The sequence below is a fragment of the Triticum aestivum genome, chromosome 6A (assembly GCF_018294505.1).
Source record: "Triticum aestivum cultivar Chinese Spring chromosome 6A, IWGSC CS RefSeq v2.1, whole genome shotgun sequence".
NCBI lineage: Eukaryota > Viridiplantae > Streptophyta > Magnoliopsida > Poales > Poaceae > Triticum > Triticum aestivum.
In genome coordinates, this window is record NC_057809.1 from 403,897,151 (window position 1) to 403,917,474 (window position 20,324).

Genomic DNA, 20,324 nt, shown 5'->3' on the forward strand with positions numbered 1-20,324 from the left:
GTTAAATTCCTTGGTTTCAACTTTGCGACATCAAAAGAATCTGGTGCTAGAGTATTTGGTTGAACATTGATGTTTAGTAGACTACGTCGGTATTTCCCCAATGAGGAAGGGATGATGCAGCACAGCGATGGAGAGGAAAACGAGAAGCAAATGGCAAATGATGTAAATTCCGAGGAGAGGATATTTGTGATTAGGAACCTGGTAGATGTTGATGATGTCTCCCCTGCAACGGCACCAGAAATTGGCTAGTTGACGGGAGACTATCTTGACTTGATCCTCCCCGGCAAAGGCGCCAGAAATTCCTTTTGATGTCTACTAGACTATGTCGGTATTTCCCCAAAGAGTAAGGGATGATGCAGCACCGCAACGGTAGGTATTTCCCTCAGTGATGAGACCAAGGTTATTGAACCAGTAGGAGAACCAAGCAACACTACGTAAACAGCACCTGCACGCAAATAACAAATACTCGCAACCCGACATATTAAAGGGGTTGTCAATCCCTTTCGGGTAACGGCGCCAGAAATTGGCAAACGGACATGAGAGAGTTCTAATAATTTGATAGACCGATCTCGCGGGAACGCAAGAGAAAATAAATTGCAGTTTGTATTTTTGCTTTAATAGATCTGAAAATAAAAGCAAATAAAAATATATCATGAAGGAGAATATGATAAAGAAGAGACCTGGGGCCGTAGATTTCACCGGTGGCTTCTCTTGACAAAAATAGAAAACGGTGGGTAAACAAATTGCTATTGGGAAATTGATAGAACTTCAAATAATCATGATGATATCCAAGCAATTATCATTATATAGGCATCACGACGAAGATTAGTAGACCGACTCCTGCCTGCATCTACCTGACAAAGTATCCAGGCAATGAGTATCGTGACCGTGCCATGGCGGATCTGAAGATGCAAACCGGACAAAGCTACTTCGCAACCAATGTTTGCTTTCAACTAGTCACTACGATTTGGTATGGACAAGAAAAGTACAGTAAACAATTTACGATCTATTTTCCGGGTGAGATCAATTACTTAAGCACATATGTGTGACTCCCTCGATTCAATCGTACACTAATCATACACGCAAATGTGTACGATCAAGATCAAGGACTCATAGGAAGATATCACAACACAACTCTAGACACAAATAAAATAATACAAGCTTTATATTACAAGCCATGGGCCTCGAGGGCTCGAATACATAAGCTCGGATACACAAGAGTCAGCAAAAGCAACAATATCTGAGTACAGACATAAGTTAAACAAGTTTGCCTTAATAAGGCTAGCACAAAAGCAACAATGATCAAAAAGGCAAGGCCTCCTGCCTGGGAGCCTCCTAACTACTCCTGGTCGTCGGCGGTCTTCACGTAGTAGTAGGCACCCTCGGGGTAGTAGCAGTCATCAAAAGTGGCATCTGGCTCCTGGACTCCACCATCTGGTTGCAACAACTAGAAAGAAGAAAGAAGGGGGAAAGGGGTAGCAAAGCAATCGTGAGTACTCATCCAAAGTACTCGCAAGCAAGGATCTATACTACTTATGCACTGGTATCAATGAAAGGGGTAGTATCTGTGGACTAAGTGCAGAATGCCAGAATAAGAGGGGGAGAAGCTAGTCCTATCGAAGACTAGAATCTTCTGGGAACCACCATCTTGCATCAACAGGAGGGAGTAGAGTAGCATAAAGTAAAGTAGTACTAGTGTTATCAACCTTGGCCAGAGATCCATTCTCGTCTCCCTACGAGAAAGCAATCCCAGAGCCATACTATACATTTCTCATCACAAGTAAACAATTCTAGTTGTATCGATCGGGATACAACTCCAAGTGTCCGTTACCGTAGGACAGGCTATCGATAGATGTTTTCTTCCCTGCAGGGGTGCACCAACTTACCACCATGCTCGATTAACTCCAGCCGGACACACTTTCCTGGGTCATGCCCGGCCTCGGTCAAATGATACGCCGCAACCCGACCTAGGCTTAATAGAGTGGTCAGCACGCCAGACTAAACCTATGCCCCAGGGGTCTTGGGCCATCGCCCCGGGAACTCCTGCACGTTGCGTGGGCGGCCGGTGAGCAGACCTAGCTACCTCCTTAAAAAGGCAGGTGCTTACGCAGTCCAACCCGGCACGCGCTGCTCAGTCGCATAATGTCTATTAAGCTTCGGATGATGTATATGATGCAGAACGACCATACTATGCCCACATGATGGTTAGTGCTATCAGGCCAGAGGCCCCTCGGATCAAATATCCAAACCGTAGTGGATTAGGAGCCCGCGTGATCGAGCAGAGGCTCACAATCGATGTGACCCCATCGCCCCGTCTCGAGGACTTGCGGCAAGAGCTAAGAATGACCAACCAAGCCTCGTAAGTATCTCGCGGGGACCTTCCAGGTCAACCCGACTCCACATCACTCGCAATTAAGCTCGCACGGGTACCCCTTAGGGCCGACCTGTCTTTAGTAACATGGTTCAGTGTAAAGTCATAGTAACCATGGTAACTGTGTGTCTAACACCAAGGGGAACCCTGAGGAACCACCCTCGGTGGATCCACTTGGTGTAATCATCAAGGTGAATGTAAGAGGAACCACCCTCGAGGTTCACACTTGAGGGGTTGCACGACAGAGTCATATCAGAAGTGGTTAAGGAGGAAATCACCCTCGATGACCACGACCAAATAGCTACACTACAGAGTTCTCATCTGGAGTGATGTATGAGGGGTCACCCTCGGCACTCAATAGTAACTCTGCAGAGTTGTACAACTACGGGGTGATGTGCGGTGTCGGGGCCTGGACATCAATCACGTTGATCGAGTCATCGAACCTAAAGCGGGGCAACTGGGACAAGGTGGGGTCACTGATGGATCACTAACCAACCTATACTAATAAGTTTAGGATAAGCAGGTTACAAAAGCAGGCTATGCATCAAAATAGGAGCAAACAATAAAAGTAGCAAAATCTAATGAAAGCATGAGAGAATGGAATGGGCGATATCGGGATGATCAAAGGGGGGGGGGGCTTGCCTGTAAGCTCTGCTGTAAAGGAAGAAGGGTCGTCGGAGATGTAGTCGATTACAGGGGCAGCATCGGTCTTGGAATCTACCGGAGAGAAGAGGGGTAATGAACAATAAATATAAAGCAAGCAAAGTATCACAAAGCATAACATGGCAATAAGCTGTGTCGGGTGTGACCTAACGTATGGATACACGATATAGGTGAAGGGGGAAACAACCGGGAAGGTATTCCCGGTTTCGGACCTGTGTCAGGCAGATGACTGGAGGGGGAAAGTTCCATGTTCAGCATGCTAGGTGCATGTGACAGTTGAATGGACGGCGTATTCGGATTTGTTGGATTTTTCTGAGCAACTTTCATGTAGAAAACATTTTCATCCAAGTTACGGATTATTTTCTATGAATTTTCAAAGTTTAAACAATATTCTGGAATTATTAATATTAATATGACATCAGCATGACATGTTGATGATGCCAACAGTCAACAAAGCGGTTGACTAGGTCAAAAATGACTAGTGGGGCTACTCGGACCCACATGTCAGCCTGTGTTAGCTTAACATTGGATTGAACTAATCTAACATGGTTAATTAGCACCTGGACCCACATGTCAATGTCTTAACTAAATAACTAATTAATTTTAATTATAAAACTGGTTTAGTTAAACTAATTACGCGGTGGGGCCCGCACGTCAGCATCATAAAGAAGCCCAGTCAGCACATTGACTGGTCAAACCAGTGAACGGGGACCCGTGGGGCCTGCTGGCAGTGACCGTGGGTGGCCCCAGGCCAGCCACGTCGGCGGTGGCCAGTGGCTTAACACCGGCGATGCCGATACGCGGCGGCGCGGCTCTGTCCTCGTCGGAAAATGCGTACATGGCTCGGGGAGGAGTAGGGCCAAGCTCATTCGAACGAGCTGTTAGCGCCGCGTCTAGTGGTGGTCGTAGCATCACCGGACTTGGCCGGAATCGGCGGCGGCGACGAGGTCCCGGGCGGAGCGGCTACGGTTGATGGTGGAAAAGGTGCTACGGCGTGCTATAGCTCAGGCGAAATGCGATCTAGGAGGGTGCTGCGCAATGCGGTGAAGCTAACGGGCATACGCCCATGACCATTTGGTCACCGGCGACGAGCTCCGTGGCGCTGCTTTCGAGCGTGCGTGGGGAAAGCAGCTAGGGGGTGCGCCAGAGTCAACAGGGAGAGGGAGAAGGATGAGGGGCTCACAGAGAAGGCGCAAGGAGGCCCGTTAATAGATTAGTAGCAGCAGTGGCGCCGGAATTGGAGAGGTTCGTCAGCGGTAGGAACGAAAGGGGGCAGAGGAGAGCGGCCTCTACAGAGCCCCTCAACTCCTGCTCTGCTTTCCTTTTTATTTTCTTTTTCTTTTGTTTTTCTTTTTCCAGCAGCTTTTGCATTTTCTTTTAGCCACTAATGACTTTGCAAAATTATGCCACTGGCCCAAATAATTTCAAAGAATTAATGTGCACTGCCACAAAAAGATTGTGACACTTTTGAAATAGTTTGCAATTTTTATAAAATACAAAGGCATTTAATTTATTGCTTAGGTCACTGTTTTAATTAGTTTAGGCCACTTAAACACATTGCAAAAATGTTGGTTCACCACCAATATTAGTTGTGGATTATTTGGCACATGATGAACATTTTAGTTTTCATGTTTGAGCATTTTTTAATTTCACTCGGAATTTGAAATTGAATTCAACTGGAATTTGAAATGAGAGAGAACCAAGGATGATCAAACACTTTGAAAGGATCGAGATGAGGTGTCTAGAGGGGGGTGAATAGACTCTAATCAAGAAAAGTTGCAGTTTTTAATTCTTTAGGTTCATGTGGATTATTAGCATAACTTTAAACATTCACAATACATATCAAGCAAGCATGCAAGCATACAAAAAGTATATGAGCAGCGGAAAGTAAAGCATGCAAGTTGCAAGAATGTAAAGAGAAGGGATTGGAGTGTGCAAACGCAATTTGGAGACATGGAGATTTTTGGCGTGGTTCCGATAGGTGGTGCTATCGTACATCAACGTTGATGGAGACTTCAACCCACGAAGGGTAATGGTTGCGTGAGTCCACGGAGGGCTCACCCACGAAGGGTCCATGAAGAAGCATGTGACGCCCCCGATTCAATCGTACACTAATCCATTCGGATATATATATCTCCTTCTCTGTAACCGACTCTGTGTAACCCTAGCCCCCTCTGGTGTCTATATAAACCGAAGGGTTTAGTCTATAGGACAACAACAACCATAATCATAGGCTAGCTTCTAGGGTTTAGCCTCTACGATCTCATGGTAGATCAACTCTTGTAATACTCATATCACCAAGATCAATCAAGCAGGAAGTAGGGTATTACCTCCATCGAGAGGGCCCTAACCTGGATAAAGATTGTGTCCCCCGCCTCCTGTTACCATTAGCCTTAGACGCGCAGTTCGGGACCCCCTACCCGAGATCTGCCGGTTTTGACACCTACATTGGTGCTTTCATTGAGAGTTCAACTGTGCCATCACGTAAAGGCTTGATGGGTCCTTCGATCATCGGCAACGATGCGATCCAGGGTGAGGTTTTTCTCCCTAGACAGATCTTCTTATTCGGTGGCTTCGTACTACGGGCCAACTCGCTTGGCCATCTAGAGCAGATCGAGAGCTATGCCCCTGGCCATCAGGTCAGGTTTGGAAGCTTGAACAATACTACCGACATCTGCGGAGGCTTGATCTTCGACGGATTCGAGCCCATGTCAGGTGCGCCGCACAGTCACGACGATCATGACTTAGCTCTGCCGTCGTACGGTGTTCGGGAGATCACATCTATGGCTACTCCGGCCCTCAATTCGGAGGAGATCATGTCATCTGAGGACGGGTGGATTAACCACGCCATGGAGGCCGCACACTCAGCGGCGATAGAGCCAAATACTGACTTCACCTCCTATGAGACCTGTGTTGCCGGACCCTTGGATTCGTCCCCGGCCACAGGCTCCGAACCGCCTATGTCCGTGCCTATCAAATCTGATTGGGTAGCGATGATGGAGTTTACCTCCGCAGATATCTTTCAGCACTCGCCCTTGGGCGACGTGCTTAATTCATTGAGGTCTCTCTCCTGGTCAGGAGACCCTTGGCCGAACTATGTCTGGCTTGAGTGGGAAGCAAACGACAAAGTAATTCATTCCCCACCAACCACCCACTTAATAGCCACTATCGACGACTTAACCGACATGCTTGATTTCGGCTCCAAAGACATCGACGGTATGGACGACGATGCAGGAGAAGAACAGGAACCACCGCCAACAGGGTGTTGGACAGCCACCTCATCATATGATATATACATGGTGGACACCCCCAAAGAAAGCGATGGCAATAAGGCAATGGAGGATAATCCCCTGAGAAGCAATCTAAGCACCGGCGTCATCGGCGCCGCTCTAAAGCCCTGCCATAGAAAAAGAAGCGATACCACCACAAGACACAATAACGCTGCGGATAGTGCCAAAGACGAAGACAATCCCCTCCAGCTAGGCTTCGAGCGGGAGGATGGGGAAGCTAGCCCTAAGGAACAGGCGACAGACGGAGAATCAGAGGACGACAATTACATGCCCCTCTCCGAAGATGAGGTGAGCCTCGGCGACGAAGAATTCATCGTGCCTGAGGATGCCGTCAAGCAGGAGCCGTTCAAGCGCCGGCTTATAGCCACAGCAAAAAGCCTAAAGAAACGGCAGCAGCTTCAAGCTGATCAAGATCTTCTAGCGGATAGATGGACCGAGGTCCTGGCAGCCGAGGAATACGAACTCGAGCGCCCAACCAAAAGTTACCCAAAGCGCAGGTTGCTACCCCAACTCGAGGAGGAAGCATTAAAGCCTACACTACCAGCGTATGATGCGGCGGACCGGCCACCTCGTGGCCGAGACAAAGCGGCGTATCAGCCTGAAGTCCAGCCCGCACCCCGTCGCCAGTCAAACAAAAACACCAAGGCTCGGGGCTACACGCAGGACCTGCGAGACGTATTGGAAAACAAAGCTGGACATACAAGATCGATCTACAAATCACGGGGGCGCACCCCAACACGTGATAACGACCGTCACGCTGGATAAACTAAAAGCAAATCTAGCTGGGCCGAATACAACAGACAAGACTCGTATGAACTGCATCGTGACATAGCGCGGCAAAGAGGCGCCGCACACCCCCTATGCTTCACCAATGAAGTAATGGATCACGAATTCCCAGAAGGGTTTAAACCCGTGAACATTGAATCATATGATGGTACAACAGACCCCGCGGTATGGATTGAAGATTTCCTCCTCCACATCCACATGGCCCATGGTGACAATCTACATGCCATCAAGTACCTCCCACTAAAACTCAAAGGGCCAGCTCGGCATTGGCTGAATAGCCTGCCGGCAAACTCCATTGGCAGTTGGGAGAACTTGGAAGACGCATTCCTTGACCACTTCCAGGGAACTTATGTGCGACCACGGGATGCTGATGACTTGAGTCACATAACCCAACAGCCCGGGGAATCAGCCAGGAAATTCTGGACTCGGTTCCTAACTAAAAAGAACCAAATTGTGACTGTCCGGATGCCGAGGCCTTAGTGGCATTTAAGCATAACATCTGCGACGAGTGGCTCGCCCGACACCTCGGCCAAGAGAAGCTGAAGTCCATGGCAGCCCTCACGACACTCATGACCCGCTTTTGTGCGGGCGAGGACAGCTGGCTGGCACACAGAAAAAACACATCAAGAAATCCTGGCAATTCAGATGCAAAAGATAGCAACGGCAAGCCACGTCGCAACGGACACAAGCACCGCAACCACGGCGACAATGCCGAAGACACGACAGTCAACGCCGGATTCAGTGGCTCTAAATCCGGTCAGCGGAAAAAGCCGTTCAAAAGAAGCAATCCGGGCCCATCTAGTTTGGACCGCATACTCGATCGCTCGTGTCAAATTCACGGCACCCCCGATAAACCAGCCAACCACACCAACAGAGAATGCTGGGTGTGCAAGCAGGCCGGCAAGTTGAATGCCGAAAACAAGCAAAAGGGGCTGCATAGCGACGACAACGAGGAGCCCCGGCCACCGAACACAAGAGGACATAAGAAATTTCCTCCCCAAGTGAAAATGGTGAACATTATATACGCAACCCATATTCCCAAGCGGGAACGGAAGCGTGCACTAAGGGATGTCTATGTGATGGAACCAGTCACCCCAAAGTTTAACCCATGGTCTTTGTCAGCATTCTGGGAATGGGGGTCCCTAGACTTGCCTGCCTGCGGCCCACGGCGTGGCCAAGCCAGCAGGCCGTACGGCCCATCTTCACCAACAAAGCTTCGAGGACCCTCGCGAGGGTCCAAGCCTCGCGAAGCGGATGACGCAAGACCTCCTATGGAGTATCCTAGCAAGGCAGGCTCACGGGGAGCGGAGATATCAAGGGGGGCTGAACTTCACGAGGCCCTCGTGACGTGAGCCATGACGCACGACACCAGGCGGGCACCAGCGTGCACAACGTCCTTATTTCCACTTTGGAGGTAAGGAGACCAGCGCAGACGAAGAGTACCGAGGCATTAGGGAAAGGTTGCTATATTGGTGCAACGGGACCAAGACCAGGAGGATGGCAAGATGGAGGTCATCGTGGAGCCCAAGACAGCGTCACCTCTAGAGCTTTTCGCAGGCGAAGACCACTTTTGTCGGGATAGCTTGTACTAGTTGTCCCCCTTCAAATTGGCCTGCCGTTGTTGGCTCCCTCCCCGCTCGATATTTGGGAAGAGTACCAAGGCCTATATAACTAGAGCAAGCCACCATAGTAGGGCAGGCGGAGCTAAGCTGATCGCATCTCATCTCACCTCATCTCATCTTAGCTTGATCCAATCCGATCGAGAGCCTACTCACAACAACACCACCACCTCAGGCGGCTATTCTTCCCTTGTACTGTTCATCATCTGCCCTGGAGGCAATCCACCACCACCATAATGGAGTAGGGTATTACACCACAACGGTGGCCCGAACCAGTGTAAACCCGTGTCTTTCTGTGTTGCGAGTTTGTCGAGTTCGTCCGCGAGATCTTAGTGAGCTAGGGCGTAGATCGGTAGGAAGTAAAGACTTCACGCGCACCCCAGTGTTCGAACCTTAAGGGTTTGCCGGAATAAGAGGGCCGTGCGGCGAACCTCACCACATCCGCGCGCCATCAACTACGCCCGGGGGCTTCATCAACATCAGCACGGCCAACGGCGTAGGGCACTCCGACTCCCCCATGCCGCCCGCGGCAGGCGCGGGCGCAAGCGTCGCCCCCACGGTCCCAGCCGGATACTGTGCTGTCATCCCCAGGGCGCCACCATGGCCCAAGCGACATGGAGCGTGGGGCACCACGGCGAGGTGTTCGGGGTGACGGCCCCAGAAGCCTACATGCCCCGCATGATGGACCAAGGGTACGCACCAGAGGACGACCCTGGCTCGTTCATTGGAGAAGATTGGGGAGATGGGGCGCTAGTAGTCGAAGCCTTGCAAGAACCAACGGAGAACCACAACGATCGCGCCGACAACGTGAAAGCACAAGTGCTCCCTAGGTGGTTTTGATAATTGATGACAACATATCTCTTGTTGGACTAATGTTTCTATCTAGCATGTTTCAGATAAATTCAACAATGGAGTGGCATGGACTAAAGGTTGTGGGAATTCCTTCAAGATGCTAAGGACAAAGGATTGACTAAAGCCTCAAGCTCAAGACTCTTCATTTTACATTTTAGTGATCCAAGATCACATTGAGTCCATAGGAAAAGCCAATACTATCAAGGAGGGATGAGGTGTTGCTTAATGAGCCTCTTGCTTCATGTGCTTAATGATATGCTCCAAAATCCTCAACTACTCTCCCACTTCCACATATGACCTAAAACCCAAAGCCAAACTCGGACCTACCGATTCTTCCTATCCGGCGCCACCGAGTTTCAGTTATCATTAGCCACTGCCAAACCCTAGCAATTCGGTTCTACCGATAAGGATCTCGGTCTCACCGAGATGGGATTGCAAACTCTCTGTTACCTATTGCAATATTCTCGGTCCCACCGAGATATGCAATCGGTCCCACCGAGATTGCAATGTAAACTCAGTGTTTCCCCTTTGTAACTTTTCGGTCTCACCGAGTTACACTCGGTCTCACTGAAAGAGCAAATCGGTCCCACCGAGTTTGCTTGACCAACTCTCTGGTTAGCTAATTACCAAATTCGGTCGCACCGAGTTTGTGTAATCGGTCTCACCGAGATTACTTTATGCCCAAACCCTAACCGAATCGGTCCTACCGAGTTGCATGTCAGTCCCACCAAAATTCCTAACGGTCACTAGGTTTACTATTTTGGTCAGACCGAGTTTTCTGATTCGGTCCCACCGAGATTGGTAAATTGTGTGTAACGGTTGGATTTTGTGTGGAGGCTATATATACCCCTCCACCTCTTTCTCATTAAGTGAGAGAGCCATCAGAACACACACATCATTCCAACTCATTTGTTCTGAGAGAGAACCACCTACTCATGTGTTGAGATCAAGACATTCCATTCCTACCATATGAATCTTGATCTCTAGCCTTCCCAAGTTGCTTTCCACTCAAATCTTCTTTCCACCAAATCCAAATCCTATGAGAGAGAGTTGAGTGTTGGGGAGACTATCATTTGAAGCACAAGAGCAAGGAGTTCATTACCTACACACCAGTTGTTACTTCTTGGAGAGTGGTGTCTCCTAGATTGGCTAGGTGTCACTTGGGAGCCTCCGACAAGATTGTGGAGTTGAACCAAGGAGTTTGTAAGGGCAAGGAGATCGCTTACTTCGTGAAGATCTACCGCTAGTGAGGCAAGTCCTTCGTGGGCGACGGCCATGGTGGGATAGACAAGGTTGCTTCTTCGTGGACCCTTTGTGGGTGGTTTCTTCTTCGTGGACCCTTCGTGGGTGGAGCCCTGTGTGGACTCGCGCAACCGTTGCCCTTGGGTGGAGCCCTGTGTGGACTCACGCAACCGTTACCCTTCGTGGGTTGAAGTCTCCATCAACGTGGATGTAGGATAGCACCACCTATCTGAACCACGGGAAAAACATCCGTGTCTCCAATTGCGTTTGATCTCTCCAAACCCTTCCCTATACATTCTTGCAAGTTGCATGCTTTACATTCCGCTGCTCATATACTCTTTGCAGGCTTGCTTGATATGTATTGTGTGTGTTGAAATTGTGCCTAAACTCCACTTAAACCGAAAAAGATTAAAAATTGCCACTTTAGCACTAAGTGTCTAATCACCCCCCTCTAGACACATCTACTTCTAGATCCTACAAGTGGTATCAGAGCTTTGGTCTCCATTGCCTTGGTTTAATCACCATTGGAGGAAGATGGATGTGTCTACACTAGGGAGTCTTAGACATAGAGTGCCTATTCTTGATGGAAAGTATTTTCATGAGTGGAAAAATGAGATGCTTGTAATCTTCAATCAATATCATTTGAACAAGTATATTACTAGCCCTTGTGCACCCCATATTGATCCCTTGCATCCTACCCTAGATGAAGATATTGACATGATTCGCAATCTTAGAACTATTGAGCTCATCATTAGAGGATTGCCCAAAGATTTGATTGCTAGTTTTCCTACTCAAAATTGCGCCTATACTATATGGAAATTTCTTAAGGAACGATTTCCCGATCACTCCTTGAAAAATTTGGATGAAATTCTCCATAAATCTATTGCCTTGAGTAAGATGAACTCTAGTGATCCTAGTTTTGGTAATTGACTATTTGAACTTACCAATCTTAAGCATGTTAAAGGAGATGTTGGAATCATTAGTGATATAATTTTCGAAGCTATAAGAATTCATAAAAGTGACCACTTTGATGATAATTTATCTAATGAACTACCCTCTCTAGGAAATGATGAGTCACAAGATCATGATGAACATGAATACTATGATGATGATGATAGTGACTTCGATCTTGATGATGCAATGAGACATTTTGGTCTTATGGCAAATCTTCGGGGATATGAATCAGGAGGAAAGGAATGGGTCCTTGATAGTGGATGCACTGATCATATGACCGGAGATGAAGAGATGTTCCGTGAACTTGCTGAAAACAACGACCCTCGAAAATATGTCACCTTTGGTGATAATTCAAAGGGTAAAGTGATTGGCCTTGGTAAGGTGGCCATCTCACATGATAGTTCCATTCAAAATGTCATGCTCGTTGAATCTCTTGGCTACAACTTACTTTCAGTATCTAGACTTGCTGATTTCGGTTTGAATGTCCTATTTACTGAGGTAGATTGCCAAGTATTTCGTCGAGACAATCATAAAATGGTCTTTACGGGTATGTGTAGAGGTGATCTTTATATTGTCGATTTCTCTAAAAAGGCACAACCTAAAACTTGCTTTGTTGCTAAATCCTCAAAAGGTTGGTTGTGGCATAGACGACTAGGTCACGTTGGCATGAGAAACCTTGACAAGCTTATTAAAGGAAATCATATCCTTGGAGTTAACGATGTCATATTTGATAAGGATAGACTTTGCAGTGCTTGTCAAGCAGGTAAACAGGTTGGAGGAAGACATCCCGTGAAGAACATCATGACCACAAGGAGGCCACTCGAGCTGCTTCACATGGATCTTTTTGGTCCCAACGCCTACAAGAGTCTCGGTGGAAATTCTTTTGGTCTAGTTATAGTTGATGATTTTTCAAGATTTACGTGGGTGTTCTTTCTTAATGACAAGTCGCAGGTCCAGAAGATCTTCAGAAACTTCGCTAGGAAGGCCCAAAATCAGTTTGATGTGAAGATCAAGAAGGTTCGGAGTGACAACAGAACGGAGTTCAAGAACGCAAATGTGGACACCTTTCTTGACGAAGAAGGTATTTCACACGAGTTCTCGGCTACGTACACACCTCAACAAAATGGAGTTGTTGAGAGGAAGAACCGGACGCTCATCGAAATGGCAAGAACGATGCTTGATGAATACAAGACGCCAAAGCACTTTTGGGCAGAAGCGGTTGAGACAGCTTGTCACGCAACAAATCGCTTATATCTTCACAAGCTACTCGGCAAGACGGCATACGAGCTCCTCACTGGTAACAAGCCTCAAGTTGGATACTTTCGAGTATTCGGCTCAAAGTGCTACATTCTTGATAAGCATCGTCGTTCAAAATTTGCTCCTAAATCTCATGAAGGTTTTCTACTTGGTTATGGCTCAAACTCTCACACTTACCGTGTCTACAACAATTTCACCCGAAAGGTTGAAGAGACGGTAGATGTGAAGTTTGATGAATCTAATGGCTCGCAAGTAGAGCAATTGCCAATTGATGTAGGAGACAAAGACCCTTCGGAAGCAATTCAAGACTTGTCCATTGGGAAAATTCGTCCAACGGAGGTGAAGGAGAGTACCTCATCCATCCAAGTGGAAGCTTCTACTTCACAACAAGGTGAACCAAGAATCGACACGGAAGCATCCACAAGTGGGACACACCAAGATGAAGAAAACGAGGAAGTATGTCAAGATGAACATCAACAACCTCCTTCTCCACCACGACAAGAGAGCAACGACGTCAACAATGAAGAAGGCCAAGAAGAAGAACAAGATGAAGAAGATGTTCAACGAAGACCCAAGCAAAAGCTCTTGCGAGTTCGAGCAAGAATTGCCAAAGATCATCCAGTCGACCAAATCCTCAATGATATACAAACCGGGAGAATCACTCGCTCAAGAACTCGTTTAGCTAACTTTTGTGAAAACTATTCATTCATCTCTAGCATTGAACCAATGAAGGTTGAAGAAGCATTGGAAGATCCGGATTGGATAAATGCTATGCATGAAGAGCTACATAATTTTGAGAGAAACCAAGTTTGGACATTGGTTGAGAAGCCCGACAACAACCACAACATCATTGGTACCAAATGGGTGTTTCGCAACAAGCAAGATGAAGATGGACAAGTGGTCTGCAACAAAGCACGTCTCGTTGCCCAAGGATACACACAAGTCGAAGGTATGGACTATGGTGAGACGTATGCTCCCGTTGCTAGACTTGAATCCATTCGCATCTTACTTGCCTATGCTAATCACCATAATATCACCTTGTACCAAATGGACATTAAAAGTGCTTTTCTAAATGGAGAAATAGAGGAGGAAGTTTATGTCAAACAACCTCCTGGCTTTGTCAATCCTAAGAAACCAAATCATGTTTACAAACTTCACAAAGCTCTTTATGGTCTTAAACAAGCTCCTAGAGCATGGTATAAATGCTTGACTAAGTTCCTTACTACAAGTGGTTTTGAAATTGGTAAAATTGATTCTACTCTTTTTACTAAAATGGTTAATGTAGAACTATTTGTATGCCAAATTTATGTTGATGACATCATATTTGGTTCAACTAACCCTCTCTTTAGTGAAAAGTTTGGAAAGCTAATGTCAGAGAAGTTTGAGATGTCTATGATGAGTGAACTCAAATTCTTTCTCGGTTTGCAAATCAAGCAAACTAAGGAAGGTACATTTATCTCTCAAACAAAGTACACCAAGGACTTATTCAAGAAGTTCAATATGCCAGAATGCAAAGGTATGTCTACACCCATGCCTACTAGTGGACATAATGATTTAACCAAAGATGGTGAACCTGTTGATCAAAAAGTTTATCGCTCTATGATTGGTTCATTGTTATACCTATGTGCTTCACGTCCCGATATAATGCTAAGTGTGTGCATGTGTGCACGATATCAAGCTGCTCCTAAAGATTGTGATCTTAAGGCTGTGAAAAGGATAGTGAGATATTTAATCCATACACCAAATTTTGGCATTTGGTATCCCAAGAGGTCTTCCTTTGATCTTGTTGGCTATTTTGACTCGGATTATGCCGGAGACAAGGTTGATAGAAAGTCCACTTCGGGTACTTGTCAATTTCTTGGTAGATCTCTTGTGTCTTGGTCTTCCAAGAAACAAAACTCGGTATCCTTATCCACCGCCGAAGCGGAATACATTGCCGCTGGTTCATGTTGTGCTCAATTACTTTGGATGACCCAAACTCTTAAAGATTATGGGATTTATGTGAAACATGTTCCACTGCTTTGTGACAATGAAAGTGCTATCAAAATTGGTCATAATCCTGTACAACATTCTCGAACTAAGCATATTGAAGTTCATCATCATTTCATTCGAGATCATGTCGCTAAGGGTGACATCAATCTTAAGCATGTTCACACCGATAAGCAATTAGCGGATATATTCACTAAACCTCTTGATGAGAAAGTGTTTTGCAGGCTGAGAGGAGAATTGAACATCATTGATGCTTCGAACTTGGAGTAGAAACTCCATGGGATCCATGCAAGACACGAGCTTATGACTAATCCATGATGTATCTCTTATGATAACTATCTTATGTCTTGGATATATTTGCACCTTGCATGTTGTCTAACCCATGTAGGTGCTTGGTTGAATCTAATTCCATGAGATTGCGACTCACTCACATCTTGAGCAATCTCTACATCACCAAGACTCCACACAATGGTGGTTAAAGACAAGGAAGCACGAAACCATTCAAACATATCCTTCGACAAATCTATGTAAGCCTCATGATTATCATTTTTGGATACACAAGGGCTCTTCCTTGCAAGAACTAACCCATGTAGGTAGATGAACTCAAACTCCAAGTGGTGCTCCCAACTCTTGATGAACTACATCAATCTTGAGCACCCACACAAGTTCAACTACATGAGCAAGAACCACATCACCACCCAAGGTATGTTATTCCATCTTAGAGAAGCTTCACTCCAAGACATGAGTCAAAGCAACTCAAAAGATGTGAATACATCAAGATGCTTAAACGAAAAATGGTGACCCCATTTTGAGGTTAAACGATGAGTATGACCTATGATCAAGTGTTCTCACTTGACTCCTAAGTCAATGTACTCTAACATAGGTGACTATGTCACCGCCCAATTCTAGATGAAGTTCTCTTGTGTTCTTTTCTGAGTTACTGCATTTGTCCCTTGCATATTTGTTTCCTTCTTTTTCAAACAAAACAAAAACAAAAACTTCATCTAGAAACTTTCACTCTTTTCCTTTTTTGTTCTTGTTCTGCATATTTCTGCATCAAATTCCTTGCAAATCCTTCAGCTAATTCATTGCAAATCTTTGTGAGATCTTACTTGACTAGTGAGCTGAGGTGACAAGTGTTTTTCTCTGTGTAAACTCGGTTTCACCGACTTGCAAATTTCGGTCCAACCGAATCTTCTCGGTACCACCGAAATATGCCACTCGGTGCCACCGACTTTGCAATCAGAAAAACAGTTTGCCACTTGTTCTACCTTTCCTGTGATCCAGCTCCACTCAATGAATCTTGTCCTCCACAAGCATCACAATTTTATCCTCTACTTTGTGCTAAATCTCAAGGACCAAACCTATACGACGGATTCCAGAAAGCCCTTCTTGGAAATTGATGTCAAAGGGGGAGAGAGAGATCACATCAAAGCTTATCATCAGGGAGAGAGAGATCACATCAAAAGAAAGTACTAAGGGGGAGAGAATACTCAAGGATCCCATATATTAAGGGGGAGAAAGAAATCTCCAAGGGGGAGAGAATACTCAAGGATCCCAGATGCTTGATGTTCAAGAGGAGAGATGCCACATGTCTTTTTGGGGGAAAGACATGTTCATATGAACTCATTTGAGTTAAGTTCTATTCATATCTTTCAGCTCTGATTTTCTGTTTCCTATCTTCTCCCAATATCCCATGTACGATTCAGGGGGAGCAAGACACCTAAGGAAAAGAAATCAGTCAAATTCATTGCATATCTTTATTCTTGGGGACATGTTGAATTCAATATGGTACCTTGTACTCACTCTCTACATGTCATCCCAGTCTTGGTATTCTTGTGGTTTCTTTTGTTTGCTCTGGCTAGTGGATGTACCTGTGTTATCTAACCTTGTTTGTGCAGGTTCATTCCATCCTAAGCCAACTCAAGACCACAAGGTAAGTATATGCATCAAAATCATGAGTATGAGGAATTCTTGCTTATGTACATACTGTTTGCAAGAAGGACTCATGAGCATGAAGGTATTTTCCTTGATAATCTTTTGCTCTGATGCATATGGCCAAGATGCATGTAACACATTGCCTACTCTGTCATGGTTATGCTCTCACATGTCTCTATATTTCATATTTACATGAGTGCATACATGTAGGGGTAGCCTATGCTCGTTACATGTCCTTCCAAAGCTTTACTTGTTGTTCTTTATATCTTTATCTAAAGCTTTGATGTATGTTGCCATCAATTACCAAAAAGGGGGAGATTGAAAGCACAAGTGCTCCCTAGGTGGTTTTGATAATTGATGACAACATATCTCTTGTTGGACTAATGTTTCTATCTAGCATGTTTCAGATAAATTCAACAATGGAGTGGCATGGACTAAAGGTTGTGGGAGTTCCTTCAAGATGCTAAGGACAAAGGATTGGCTAAAGCCTCAAGCTCAAGACTCTTCATTTTACATTTTAGTGATCCAAGATCACATTGAGTCCATAGGAAAAGCCAATACTATCAAGGAGGGATGAGGTGTTGCTTAATGAGCCTCTTGCTTCATGTGCTTAATGATATGCTCCAAAATCCTCAACTACTCTCCCACTTCCACATATGACCTAAAACCCAAAGCCAAACTCGGACCTACCGATTCTTCCTATCCGGCGCCACCGAGTTTCACTTGTCATTAGCCACTGCCAAACCCTAGCAATTCGGTTCTACCGATAAGGATCTCGGTCTCACCGAGATGGGATTGCAAACTCTCTGTTACCTATTGCAATATTCTCGGTCCCACCGAGATATGCAATCGGTCCCACCGAGATTGCAATGTAAACTTAGTGTTTCCCCTTTGTAACTTTTCGGTCTCACCGAGTTACACTCGGTCTCACTGAAAGAGCAAATCGGTCCCACCGAGTTTGCCTGACCAACTCTCTGGTTAGCTAATTACCAAATTTGGTCGCACCGAGTTTGTGTAATCGGTCTCACCGAGATTACGTTATGCCCAAACCCTAACCGAATCGGTCCTACTGAGTTGCATGTCAGTCCCACCGAAATTCCTAACGGTCACTAGGTTTACTATTTCGGTCAGACCGAGTTTTCTGATTCGGTCCCACCGAGATTGGTAAATTGTGTGTAACGGTTGGATTTTGTGTGGAGGCTATATATACCCCTCCACCTCTTTCTCATTAAGTGAGAGAGCCATCAGAACACACACATCATTCCAACTCATTTGTTCTGAGAGATAACCAACTACTCATGTGTTGGGATCAAGACATTCCATTCCTACCATATGAATCTTGATCTCTAGCCTTCCCAAGTTGCTTTCCACTCAAATCTTCTTTCCACCAAATCCAAATCCTGTGAGAGAGAGTTGAGTGTTGGGGAGACTATCATTTGAAGCACAAGAGCAAGGAGTTCATTACCTACACACCATTTGTTACTTCTTGGAGAGTGGTGTCTCCTAGATTGGCTAGGTGTCACTTGGGAGCCTTCGACAAGATTGTGGAGTTGAACCAAGGAGTTTGTAAGGGCAAGGAGATCGCCTACTTCGTGAAGATCTACCGCTAGTGAGGCAAGTCCTTCGTGGGCGATGGCCATGGTGGGATAGACATGGTTGCTTCTTCGTGGACCCTTTGTGGGTGGTTGCTTCTTCGTGGACCCTTCGTGGGTGGAGCCCTGTGTGGACTCGCGCAACCGTTGCCCTTGGGTGGAGCCCTGTGTGGACTCACGCAATCATTACCCTTCATGGGTTGAAGTCTCCATCAACGTGGATGTAGGATAGCACCACCTATCCGAACCACGGGAAAAACATCCGTGTCTCCAATTGCGTTTGATCTCTCCAAACCCTTCCCTATACATTCTTGCAAGTTGCATGCTTTACATTCCGCTGCTCATATACTCTTTGCAGGCTTGCTTGATATGTATTGTGTGTGTTGAAATTGTGCCTAAACTCCACTTAAACCGAAAAAGATTAAAAATTGCCACTTTAGCACTAAGTGTCTAATCACCCCCCTCTAGACACATCTACTTCTAGATCCTACACAACGGCAACTGTAGGGTACCGCTAATCTCTTAGGAACAGGCTTATGCTAACCATGGGCTGCAGATGACTTAGGTTGCAGCGTCGATCGACGACCCTGGCACGGCGGCACCCGTTCCACCAAGGGAGACACGCTAGGGGCCGCCGGGAGGGAGCCAGGAACAAGGCCCCTCCCCAAGGCACGTGTAACCAGGGGACACCCGGAGGTAGGCCCTCTGCCGGGGTGGCTTCTACAACCCTTCCCCGACAGTGGACCCGTGGTCGCCGAGGGAACCGCTGGCATCCCCTTTCCCTCTTTTGTGTCATCCTGGTGACTGGTCAGCTCAAAGGAGGTCGAGGGTGGCACAAGGCGGGGCCCTCGTCTGGCGATATGAAGCAAGGCCGATACCTGTGAAAAAGGCCCGGTGCCTGTGAAGCTCGCCGCCCATGACACTCTCACGTAATAATGAGTTGGGGCTGTACACGCCCCGGAGTCTCAGGAGCGCCGGCCTCAGGCCCTGGGGCTCCCTCCCACGCCTAGTGGCAGCACTTAGCTCTGCGCTGGTGAGAAGACTTGACGACCCGAAGACTAGACTAGGCGCCGGACGCGGCCTTTTGCTTTGGATCTCTCTTTCTATGGCTTTGCTTTCTAGATCTGGACTTAAGTTGAAGCTTATTTTTTATCGATGCGCGCGGGGGGTTCCTTTTCTCGTTCGAGCTGTTTCTTGCCTTCTGGATCTCGTTTGGTTTGGGACTCATGTCTGTCGCCTTTCCCTCGCAAATCTCCTCGCGAGCTGGACCGCACAAAGCGCACGCTCGTCAAGCATGCGCTAGCACTGCGTCTGGTGCTCACCTCTTATGGGCCCCCCCTCAAACGGGGTGATAAGCTCCGCAGGATTCTCAGGAACTCGTCGCCTCACATCCTACATCACCCCCAGCTTCATGAGCTCACGAGGACACATACCCACATCGCATAGGAAAGTAAAAACTGCAGTTTGCTTACATGAGGGGCTCCCCCTCTCAAAATGCTCTCACAAAGTCTTCCAAAGGCCACACCCGAGTTTTGCGTGCAGGATGAAACAACAGGCAAACATGCGATCAGCCAGAGATATCACTCGCTACATCACCCGCGGACGCGTCACTCACGTCGTCGTCATCTTCGTTGGTGTCGCCGCCGCCGTCGGCGACACCCCCGTCCCCGTCATCAACCACGTCACCTTCATCTGCGACGACCACCACCACGTCATCCTCCAAGGTGAAGGCCCTGACCAACATGTTGACATGGTCCTCTACCCAACGCGC